General features: G+C 45.1%; 1 protein-coding gene and 1 long non-coding RNA gene across 14 annotated transcripts in view; both read right to left on the reverse strand.

Annotated features, from left to right (window-relative positions):
* Window positions 1-4,938, reverse strand: part of SIPA1L1 (signal induced proliferation associated 1 like 1) — a 224,970-nt gene extending 220,032 nt beyond the window's left edge. For 9 of the 13 annotated variants that reach the window (XM_072864222.1, XM_072864223.1, XM_072864231.1 and 6 more), the window contains exons 1-2: window positions 4,795-4,938; window positions 4,078-4,345 (exon numbers count right to left, since the gene is read on the reverse strand). The gene's annotated coding sequence lies outside the window, so the exon portion shown is untranslated. The remainder of the gene's footprint in view (window positions 1-4,077; window positions 4,346-4,794) is intronic. The other 4 variants (XM_072864230.1, XM_072864227.1, XM_072864228.1 and 1 more) reach the window with 2 other exon arrangements.
* A 1,489-nt stretch (window positions 4,939-6,427) lies between these two features.
* LOC140653482 (uncharacterized) lies at window positions 6,428-10,806 on the reverse strand. The gene is made up of 4 exons (XR_012043129.1): window positions 10,437-10,806; window positions 9,104-9,201; window positions 7,271-7,359; window positions 6,428-7,125 (listed from the first exon to the last, which is right to left on the reverse strand). It is a non-coding gene; the product is annotated as an uncharacterized lncRNA (long non-coding RNA).
* Between the last annotated feature and the right edge of the window lie 585 nt (window positions 10,807-11,391).

Below are 11,391 nucleotides of genomic sequence, written 5' to 3' on the forward strand. Positions count from 1 at the left end.
GTATTAAAACATCAACAAAAAATTCAAAGTGCCTCTTAGGCCTAAGCATGAACCACTAATTCCCAGTAACAACTCTTCCTTCTGTATTATGGTTTTAAATAACCCACATTCAGAAAAGTTGCTCTATACAGTCATGCATTTGTCAGGAACTTGATCTCTCTCCTCAAAACAGACATCCATCCACTGTGCAGGGAACAAGAGCTACTACTATTGCACTGCAGCATCCAACATGAGATTAAGTAATACGAAGAGATGAAGCCACAATTGATTTTAATCCTACTAATCAAACACAGGTTTGCAAGAGAGGATCCACTTACAGACTCAGACCTTTGAAACAACACTGACAAACACTCGGTTGGCGATCATACAATTCACCAGCTATCAAGATTATGAAAAGTGTTATGTCGCCACATTCAAATGAAGTGCTCTTTAAAACATGCTTCCATAAAGAAAACAAAGACTTCTAAATGCTTAGTCTCACTTAGCACTTGACATAAAAGACATGTGGCAGAATCTAAATCAAACAACCCACCCAGCAAACTGGTGCCATAGAATTAAAAATTAAAAGAGACGGAGACAATGACATAATTTAGCTTTACATATGCAAAGACAGACATCTAAAACCATTTTATCTGCTGTTTCATGTTCAAAACCAGATAAATAACCAAGCAATTCTAGTGTCTCTGCAACTCCTAAAGGGTTTCCCAAAGTTCAGAGTGCAAAACTACTATCAAAGCTAACACTGAAACTGCTACAGACTGTGTTAGTCTTGCACTGCCAGCAGTGTAAGGACTAAAAGTCAGAATTAGTCAAAACCACAAAATTGTCACTCAGCCTCACCAATGGCCATATTCTGTAGGTTTACAACTATGCCTTCAGTTAACCATTGCTGGTAAGGTTCCACTCCCAGAAAACATTGACTGCCTTTCATTAAATAGAGACTATCTCAACTCTCATAGACCCATAAAATCCCACTTTAAATCCAGCTTGAGAGTCCTCATTACAATGTTAAACTGAACTCAGTGAAATATAAAGCTTAGACTATTTAAATGTTGCTATTTAGAGGGATATACTTGAAATCAAGTCACTGAAGTCCTATCTCCCTGGAAACATAAAACACAGAACAATATAAAATTTTTTTCTCCCCCTCACTAATAGAAAGATACTTAACATAGGATTAATTTTACATGCCAAATCAATAAAAGCCTCACCTAGCAGACTTTAGAATATACATATTTACACTGATAAAATAAATAACTGCACTTACTATTGCTGTATTTGTCATAACTTGTTAACAAGAAGTTGAATGAATGGGTTTCAGAACAAATGCATAAAATAAAAATCTAAAAGATGGATAATGAAGTAAACAAAGCAAAGATATTAACAGATAATTAAATAATGCCTTACTGACTTTTAAAATATTTAAATTAAGGAGCTGCTCAGGAATAAAAGGTATCTGCCTGAAGCTAAGAAAGCCAAGGAAACAACAGATCAAAACTGTTTGCCAACTAGCCAACACATAGGGTCAATGAGAATAAATTTAAACCTCTGAAAATGTCAGCATTAGGGAAGCCAACTTGTGTGACTGAAATTTTGATGAAGACAGAAGCTCTGCTTCTTTACCCCAGTAGGGTATCCGGGATTTCTAACCAGTTGCAGTAAGAACTCAATAGCTTGCAGCAATCCCCTTGCTGAAGGGATTAAACTACTGATATGGAGAAAACTGTTCCTTTTTCTTCTCTACAATAGACATGCTATAGGACAAAACAGACAGAGGAATAGAAAAGAAATTCAACTGAGCCTCAACCCTTTCTCTTACTAGCCTACCTCTCATTTTCCCAATGTATTTCCAAAATTATCCTGTTTAACTGGAAGACATGACCTTACTGAAATTCGTAACAACTAGTAGGAATATCTTATGTTCTTAAAATTAAGTTTTGTTCTCCTATCTTCGAAATAAGAAATGTGTTCATAGTAGCAGAATTAATAATTCTGAAATAGACATTTTAAAGGATATATTTGAGACACACTTACAAAATGGAGAGGACAAAAATATCTACGTAAGAACAAAACGCTCTCGAGGCAGCAGGAGAATACTTATAAGCATGATAAAAAAAATCTCCGTGAAAACCTGGGGTGGGGGGAAGAGGCCACATTTGGACATGGTTTTTAAAACAGCTATCCAAAAGTTAATCCCAAACCTTAAAATAACATTTCAGATAAACATGAGAGGGGGAAAAAGCTCTTCAAACCTAGAATAAATTATGCATGAGTGAAATGACAATCATACATTTTATTGTAGAAAAAATAGATTATGAATTACATGTCCCCATATTAAGTTTTTATTCCTTATTGCAGCTCCACCCTTTCACAGTTCTGCGTCAGTGCCTAACTCTACACCTGCTAGCCTTTTTAGTCAGGCAACTTTTTGCAGCCCTACAACAGCCAGAGCTGACATCCCATTTTGCTTCTGACTTCATGATCTAAGAGGTTCTACAAACCACAACTGAAAGCTAAGTATGCCTATCCCAAGTAGCAATGTTAAAACTAAGCATTTTATTAGCATCAGTAATACCTTCTTAATACATTGTTGAGCAACTAGGTGCACATCCTTTAATCAACTGGCCATAAATAAACACTGTTAAAATGGGGGGGGGGGGGGGGGGAGGAGAATCTTCTGTCCCTAGCTACTTATCAATAAAGAGGAGACATAGTATTTACATAAAACATTCAATCATGAAGCTTTTTCTTTTTAGCTTTACCTAAACAGAACACAGCTGCTTTTATAACTAAGTAAAAAATAAATCTGAAGTTCCCACACTATTTCTGGATTAATAACTGGTGTGGTGTCTGATGGCCTAAGGCATAAAAGCCTTGACAGTGAAACACAGCTTAGATCTCTCCCTGCGTTTACAACTGCCACAAACAGTGGCAGAAGAAAGTACTTCTACCTTAGTACTTTCACCTGTCTCTCCCACCACTCCAGCTGAAGGGAAACAGAGGCTAGCCCAGCAACGCCTTCCAAATAAATAACGACCAAACTCTCCACCAGAGAAAACAGTTAGTACTTATTATCCAGTTAGTACTTGCAGTGACAACAGGCAAAAACTGAGGGGGGAGAGGCTGTTTTCCCTTTTACAAAACTGGTTTACGCTTTAAATTAAAGGAAACTAATGCTTAATTCCCATAGTCAAGGAACAGAAACAACCCTCAATCAAAATTCCATCATGAAAGGACTGCTTTCTAAAGAAAACTCCAATCTTGGTTCATCCATACAGATCTGGACCCTAATGAAATCTGACACCTCTACTCTGAGAACAAATTTGCATTGTATTATCAACTAAGGCTCTGTGCTCACAGATGCACTTCATTCAGTGTGCAGTAAAGGGTTCATTAAAGCAGCACCACGAAAATTTTTAAAAGCGATTTTACAGGCAAAATTTTTAAAAGCAATTTTGTAAGCAAAATTATCCAAAAAATGCCTCTGTATTCTTCTTTGGGTAAAAAACATGCCTCCTCCATCTAAAATACACAGATGTTGTGGCCAAGGTTACACAAGGAGATCTTCATTAAGTTGAGCAATTCCCATTTTGTATCACTGCTTTACCAAACGGGTGAATTCCTCATTAAACGAACTGCAGCTGCATCACAGTTATCCAGTGCAAATAATAGTTATTTTTAAATGTAGCATGAGAACACTAACACCAAGACTTCACGCAATGTAAAATGGGGGAAGAGCAAACAAACTCAGCTTAGGAAGGTTACCCCCTTCTCATCGACCTTTCCTTGCTTCTCCATCTCCTCCTCCCTCCCCCTAAGATCCAGTTTGAGGCATTCCCTGTTCTTCCACTTTTCCAGGCTCCCAGTGAAGAAATAAACCATCCGCAAATATTTTGTTCCTCCACGCCCTCTCTCATGAGCTGAGCATTCAGAACATCCCCACCGGCACTGCCTCCACATTACCTAATTGTTATCATTATTGTGGTCTCAGCACCGGCTCCGAACAAAAACAGCATGACTACACCCTCGCTGCCTATAAAAACTAAAGGAAGAAAAAAAGACTGAAGTACAACTTACAGCGCCGACCAAGAGACAAGTTATTTATTGAGCCGCGAACGCGAGCAGCGTGCCGCTCCCGGGCCCGCAGGGGAGCGCGCCCCCCGCCGCAGGGCGCCCTCGGGGCGGCCGCCTCCGCAGGGGACGGGCAGCGCGGGGAGCCGCCGCCGCGGAGCGGCACTGCGCGGCACGGCACGGCGCGGCGCGGCGCTGAGCTGCCGCCGCCACTCACCGCCGCCTCCGTCCGCCGGGCCGCCAGCCGCGCTGCTCCCGCTCGGGGCTGCCTTTTCTGAGGAGAGAAAGACACAAATCCGGAAAATAGCACCCGGCTCGGCTCGCCCCGGGGGGACCCGCGCCCGACCCGGGGCTGCCGGCTAGGCGGGGGACCGCCCCGGGCAGCGGCTCGGCGGGCTCCCGCCGCCCCGGGGGCGCACACCCCCGCCCGGCGGAGGAGCGGGGCTCCGGGCACTGCGGCGGCGGGGGGGCTCTGCGGGCCACTTTCGCCCGGGCCCCCAGCCCTCGCCCCCACCAACTCCGGGGCGGCGGCACTGGCTGTCGGGCAGGGGCCGCGCAGCCCCGGGGCTGGGGGCCGCGGGCCGCTCCCCCCACGCACACCCACCCACACACACACACCCCCTCGGTCAGCGGCACGGCGGCTCCCCGCGCCCGGCTCCGCGGCAGGAAGGAGGGGGACGGCGCGCAGCCCGCCTCGGCTCGGCGCTCCCGCTCGCAACTCACCCAACAAAGTTGCCGCGGCGGCTGCCGGCGGCTCGGCTCCGCTCCGCTGGGCTCTGCGCGGCGCTCCCCGCCCGCGCCCGGGATGAGCTCACCCCGCCGCCCGCTCCGCTCCGCTCCGCCCGCCACCGCCGCAGCTCTCGCGAGAGGGGCTGCCCCGCTGCCCGCCCGCGCTCCGGCGGCGAGGGGCGGGGGCGAGCGGCCCGGCGCGCGTTCCTATAGCAACGGCCAAGCGCCGGGCCTAGCGGGCGGCCGAGGCCTGCGCCGAGCTCGTTCCGCTCCAGCCGCCCCCCGCGCCGGGCACGGCCCTCCCTCCCCTCCCCGCTTCTCCCCGCCTCTCCCCTCTCCGCCTCGCCCGCGGGGCGCGAGTTTCGAGACGGGAGCCTGGGGGTTGAGGTGGACGGGCAGCTGCGCTGTGGTGCGCGTCCGCCCCGGGGGGCGGCGGGGCAGGGGGCGGCCGCGGCGGCGGAGCTGCCCTCAGGGAACGTCCCGTTGGCTCAAGGCGGCCCGGGGCCGACGGCGGGGCACAGGGCCAAGGTCACTCACAACAGCGACCACAGGTTGCTGCTGTGGGGGTTGGTAGGATGTGCACGGTTGGTAGCTAGACTCATTGGGGCATGCCCAATACACTTCAGTGTTGCACCTCTCAGGACTTTTTGCATTAAAATGCTCTTTTATCTTTTTTTTTTTCATTTTGATTATTATATCACATTCCAGCCTCTTGGTCACCTGTAGGGAGAAGGTCACTGTAGTTGCTGACACACAGGCAAAACCTTCCGGTACTATATAGATAGTATATATCGAGCTCTTTTCCTGCCAGTCAAATTAAATTGAATTATCTCTCTAGATATCCACCACAGATAACAAATTAACGACATGGGTAGGCACATGCAAAAAATGAGCATGCATCAACATCACCCCTTGTTCTGCAGGAACACTGCTCTGTTTTCAAATGGCCAAAATTTTGAACAAAATCAGCTGCGGGTAACCCATTCTGGATACTCAGCCGGTTGTCGTTATCGTCCTTGGCTTGACAGAACATTAACAATCTCAGTTAAACCAATGTAAGTGAAGCTTTCCCTGAGCTGTCTCTGAAATTAGGACGCTCCAGAAAACATCTCCGATTTGGGCTGGCGACGTTCCAGCAGCGTGCAGCATGGTGATAGCTAGAGCAACCGAGCTGCGGTGAGCAGCTGCTCCGCTGCGGAGATGTTCGCTTCACCCCCCATTCACCTTCCAGGAATGTCTGGTCAGCAAAGACCAACAAGACTTACGTACGGACCCAAATGGCTTGCAAGCTTCTGAAGATGTTCCTAATGGATCTTTAGTACTGATGTTTAAATACAGCAGTGTTCGGTACTGTAAAGATATCTGGGTGGATTTCCAGAGAGCAATCACTCTCTTGCGGGTTCCCCAGCTGGAGGTCATGGCTCCTGCAGGTGTTATGGGGTCACAAAAACACTCCCTATCTCATCTTGCTGAGTATAAGGAACTTTCTGGATGGATTAAGAACTGATCCCAGTGCTGCTCTGGCATGAAAAAAAAAGAGAATTGGCAATCCAGAAAAACAAATAGGAACATTTTCGGTATTTAAATATGTTTATCTTATATCAGCCGCCTGAAAAGCTCAGTGTATTTTACTGTGTGTAAATGAAAATGTGTAAATGAAAAGTTTTTTATTGGCAGCTCTAGCCCCTCTCTTACCAAGGGAAGTCTGAAGAGGCTTACAGTCCTCAGGTATATAAGCACAACAGTGCTGGATGTGACTGCAGCATCAGGAACTGTGGTGTGCGATTACTGAATTTGTCTTCATCAGAAGCATTTAGATAGTGAGGCCGTGGCTTACAAGCTCACTAATGAGGTTAATGAGGCTAGCGCATTCCCAAACCGTTTCTATGATCTTCCTTCACACACTGCTGATGTGTCAGATCGTAAGATGAGGGAGATATTCAGAAGGGTCACACAGGGAGGGAGAGGCTCTGACACCAAGCACCAGCCCAGCCTACGTGCTATCTGAGACGAGGCCGCAGCGGAGGCACACACCCTTGGCTGCAGTCCAGTGCTGGAGCTGGCTCCTGCTCCCAGGCCCCTGCAGTCTCTCCCTGAATCCCAGGTCTAAGAGGTCAACATCTGGTAGTGCAGGGGTCCTGGCGTGGGGGCTGCCGGCATGAGGCACGGCCGAGCCGCTGTTCTCACCACGTTCTCCCCGTACACGGCATCCAGAGCTGCGGTTAGGGGGGCAGCAGCACTCGGGAGCAATGCATGTTCTCACGGGTCTCAGGATGTCCAGAACTCATTTATTTTCTTTATGTGGATGTACAAACATTTTTGTTCCTGTATAATTAAGCAATAATTAACTCGGTTCGGGGTGGGGAGAGGAGGAGAATTTAGAGTTTACCTCCTGCCTATATAAGGAAGTCATCAGAATAGCTGATCTAGAATAAGAGGGATAAGAGGGGTTTTATTCCAAAAGACTTACCTTGCTTCAATAATGCACAATTAATTCCAGAACAAAAGGACTCTCTTCCCTTTGCTAGGGTGCTCACACATCGGCCTCTGGTTGACTAGCTGTTACAGAATAAAGGGTGCACAGTCAGCTTTCCAGTCGGTTTCCCTGTGTAGACAAGCCCCAAGAATTTCTGAATGCCAACACTTCTTCTGCCACTAATTTGCTGTGTTACCATAGGCAAGTCACTTCATTTCTGTTTTAATATTCTCCTTTAAACAAAAAGGGAAAATGATACAGTTATTTACCTCAGAAGAGTGAGGTGAGAGTAAATTAATTAACATTTATGTTGCTCTCTGAAGGTTCGCCTTTATGAAAGGGTAACTAGTAGGTCTGTTTCTGATTAGGGCTGGCCAGAGCTACTGGAAGCACAGGGAAAATTTGACTAAGAATCTGAACCACCCTGAAACAGTGTGCGTAATTTATTCATTGATGAACAATGAACATGTGAAAGTTTGTGTACAGCACACCCTTCCAAGAAGCATTCTGATATGGATATACAATGCACCAGAAAAACAGATTAAGTAATTCACATAGAACTGATTTGCTAGAGCCCAAGATCAGTGAGTTTCAGGATATGGAAAAGGTCCGTATTCTCATTCATGGTCACAGGAAGTCAGTATACGTGGGGAAGGTTTTAGGGTCTTAGAGTATTTTCTAGCATTATTGGCTTGGGGGTTTTAGAGGATTGTCTTTAATACGGATCACTTCAGTGATCCAGTTTATAGCACAAAAACAGTTATACTGCCATAAGAAAAGGCCAGTTTTGCTTTGGGGCGCTGGGGTCAGGAATAAGAGGCAACTTCTTTAGCCAGCTTTGGCAGGAAAGGCAGTGTCTTGTGAACTATAACTTCTGTGTTCTTTTTTTCACTCACCAACAGGCCTTTTCTGACATGAAGTAGATATAAACACTCTCTGACTTCACCAGTTATAACTCTGTGCGACTCGTACGGTCATCTTTGAACTCTCTAAGGGACTTCACAAGCATTTTAACGCAACCCTCTCTGCAGCTTACAAGAATTTACCCTGAAGTAAATCTGTTCCATCTAATTGGCATGGGTAATTACTAATTAGGCATAAAGTATTTGAAGTCATTAAAACTCAAGATGAGAAATACACATTAGTTAGAAGTGGGAAAAATGTATTTTTTAATAAATGCAAAGAGATGTTTCTGACGTTGGTATGCTTAACTTAGTAGAAATATTGAAGAATTTCAAAAAGGATTTGAAAAGAAAGAAAGGGTGCAGGAGCATTTGCAACAAAGCAGCAGCATGGAAGAAAGTGTGCAGGTGAGCCTGAAGGCTGGTGCAAAGGGATTGTCAAGTAGGAAGTACGAAATGAAATGATCAGTGTCAAGTCTGACAGGCCAGACCTGTGACCTCTCAGCTGTACAATGGGCTCACAGAGGCATCCATCCACATTGCAGTCTCCTTCTGCCAAGCCTGTCTGTCCTGCTTTGCAGTCAGTAGGCTCTTGCTCATAATTTGCAAGGATCTGCATTATTCTTTTGCATTTCGGTGGACTGCCAAACCACTGGAATAGAGAAGAGAGGCCCAGAAACTGTGCTAATGGGAGCCACTTAGTACCTAGATGGCTATACAATCCTACAAGAAATTGCAAAACACACACTCAGAACATGTCTCAAGTCTGTACTTACAGAGGCACCAATGCACACAGATGTTAACTTTATGAATCAAGAAGGTTTTTCAATGGTAAAGGCATAGTTAATAACCTTGACGAATGTAAAAAAAACCCCCCACATTTGGATGCACATCAGAATACTTAAGAATATTATTTTGGTCTTACCTTTTGTTTTTAATTCGGTACCTGGAACAAGGACATACCTCATTAGACCAATGCCCGCTAATTCAGCATAATGTGTCGAGTAGTCGTAGTACTACAGGCTTAGGAGAAAGTGCAAGAAAAGAGAAGGAAAATTAGAAATTTTCCTTGTCTGACAAGAAGGTAACACAAAAAGGACATTTGTGGAGAGAGGGTTCTTTTGTTTCAAATTTTCAAGCGATGTTATATAATGTCAGTCATCAAATCATACTATTCAAGTATTTAAAAACAGCATAAGCAGAATTCCAAAGTGCTTTTGTAGACTATATTTAACACAAAACTCCCCTCCCATGCATTAAAAGATTAGGGGTGAGAAGTCAAACACTCAAAAGTAATAAATGCCAAATGCCATCTGCTTATACCTTTATTTCAGATTTCTTGGGCACACACACTCTGTAATATAAATGGCAATTACATGATTATACAACTTCCTCCACAGTTTCTCTGAAGCCTGGGGAATCAGAGCACAGCTCCACACCTTCCTTTCTGCACACTGTTGTCCCCTAGCCCTGAAGACAGGCGGATGCACTGCCAACTAGGTTGATGTAGAGTGTTCATCAAAACAGAATGTTTCACCAACAGCAACAAATGCATTTTTACCCCTTTCCTCTAAGATGATATTATTACCCCCATTTTACAGATCAAATAGCTAGCACCTCATTTTCCAATACAGTTAGCAAGGGATATCTCTTCTTTTCAAGGAAGCACATCTCCCCAGGAATTCACTTGTAATTGTGGATGCTCCTGCAAATCAAACCCCAGGCACCCTGAGTAAGGCTGTAGCTTAAGCAACACTTCAGGACAGCATACACAGGCACTGCTAATGGAAGAAGTAGATGTCTACTCCACACCCTGCTCCTTCTCCCTCCTGGCTGCCTGTTCCTGCCCCTGTGCTGCCCCAACCTTTGGGCTGCACAGATGTTCATGTGACTCTACGGCCAACTGACTCAGAGGACTGCTCCAGCTAGAAAACTAACCCAGCAGGAAAAATACCACTAGCTTTCAGCCAGATGAGTTTCCTGATCCAGTTTAGAGTGTGGCCTCACAAATGCTTGTCTTGGTACAAGCGAGGACATGATACAGAAACAGCCAGCCAGGAGGGCAGGTAGGTAGGATTCCTTGGCTCAATGGTAGCGTCAGCTTACTCCGGATAGAAGTGTTTGTTGAACTTTACAATGAGGGGCACAAACACATTAGTTTTGTTCAAGGACTAGACTTAAAGAGAAAAGACACAGAAGCTGGAATAGAGCGTGGTAGGGGTGGAAAGGACAAAATTCCAGCTCAACTGCCCTTTTACCTTGAAGCTACTGAGCTCTGCCCAACTCCTGATTTCTTAATCATCTGTTTCCTTTGAGTATTCCTTCTCTGTGCTTCTCTGGGACTGTTTTTCACTGATGAGACTCGCACACTGAGTTCAAATGTAATATCTAAATTGGCATTCCTCTTCATAGCTTTCCCGAGCAGCTTATATCTAGTGGAGGACGTCCATTTTATTGTGCAAATGAGTGTACTATTTAAGACAAGTCAGCTGGAAGGAGGAAATGTGGTTTGGTTCTTGCTCCAAAGGTTGTTTCTATCCTTTACGAAGAACACATTCTGGATGATATTCAGAAACAGTCCAAAGACAGTGTATCAGGACTGACTTTTATGCTTGTTCTCTGGCACCAGAAATCCTTGTCTTCCTTTCTAGGAAATGGCAAAATTTCAGCAGAAGTCATGGAGAACATTCCCACCAAGAACAGCTCACAACAGCATGCTTACGGCATGTGCCTGGGAAGTGGGAGATAGAGCTGGAGATTCATCTGGTCCAGAGAGAAAGGTAACCCAAGTGCCCCGTATTCAGGGCAAGTTTTGTCCAGGCAGAAAAGAGCAGGACCCCTTCTGCTTGCAACATCTCAAAATGAAAGAGTGGCCTTTTGTTTCTACTTGTAATAAACATTTATTGTCAGCATAATATGCCAGCATAGTATTCCAGGCTCTGAATACTAAGGAATGGAGGTATCTCCTAGTCTTATCTCGGACTTTAATAGTAGACTCATTTAAAAAGAGAGGAAAACAAAAAGCCAGTATCCTTAGCAATGTCTAGTAAGTATGAGCAGAATTCTTAAACAAACTTGAATGATTCATTCTGAAGAAAATATAAAATAAAAAGCCTTCAGATAGATACATTTCATTTCTGTATGTCCATAATTCAAGGTGACTATTTTCTAAACTATTTTATACGCAATTAGCCTGAAATATGGTTTTCTAGC

The sequence above is a fragment of the Ciconia boyciana genome, chromosome 6 (assembly GCF_034638445.1).
Source record: "Ciconia boyciana chromosome 6, ASM3463844v1, whole genome shotgun sequence".
NCBI classification, from domain to species: domain Eukaryota; kingdom Metazoa; phylum Chordata; class Aves; order Ciconiiformes; family Ciconiidae; genus Ciconia; species Ciconia boyciana.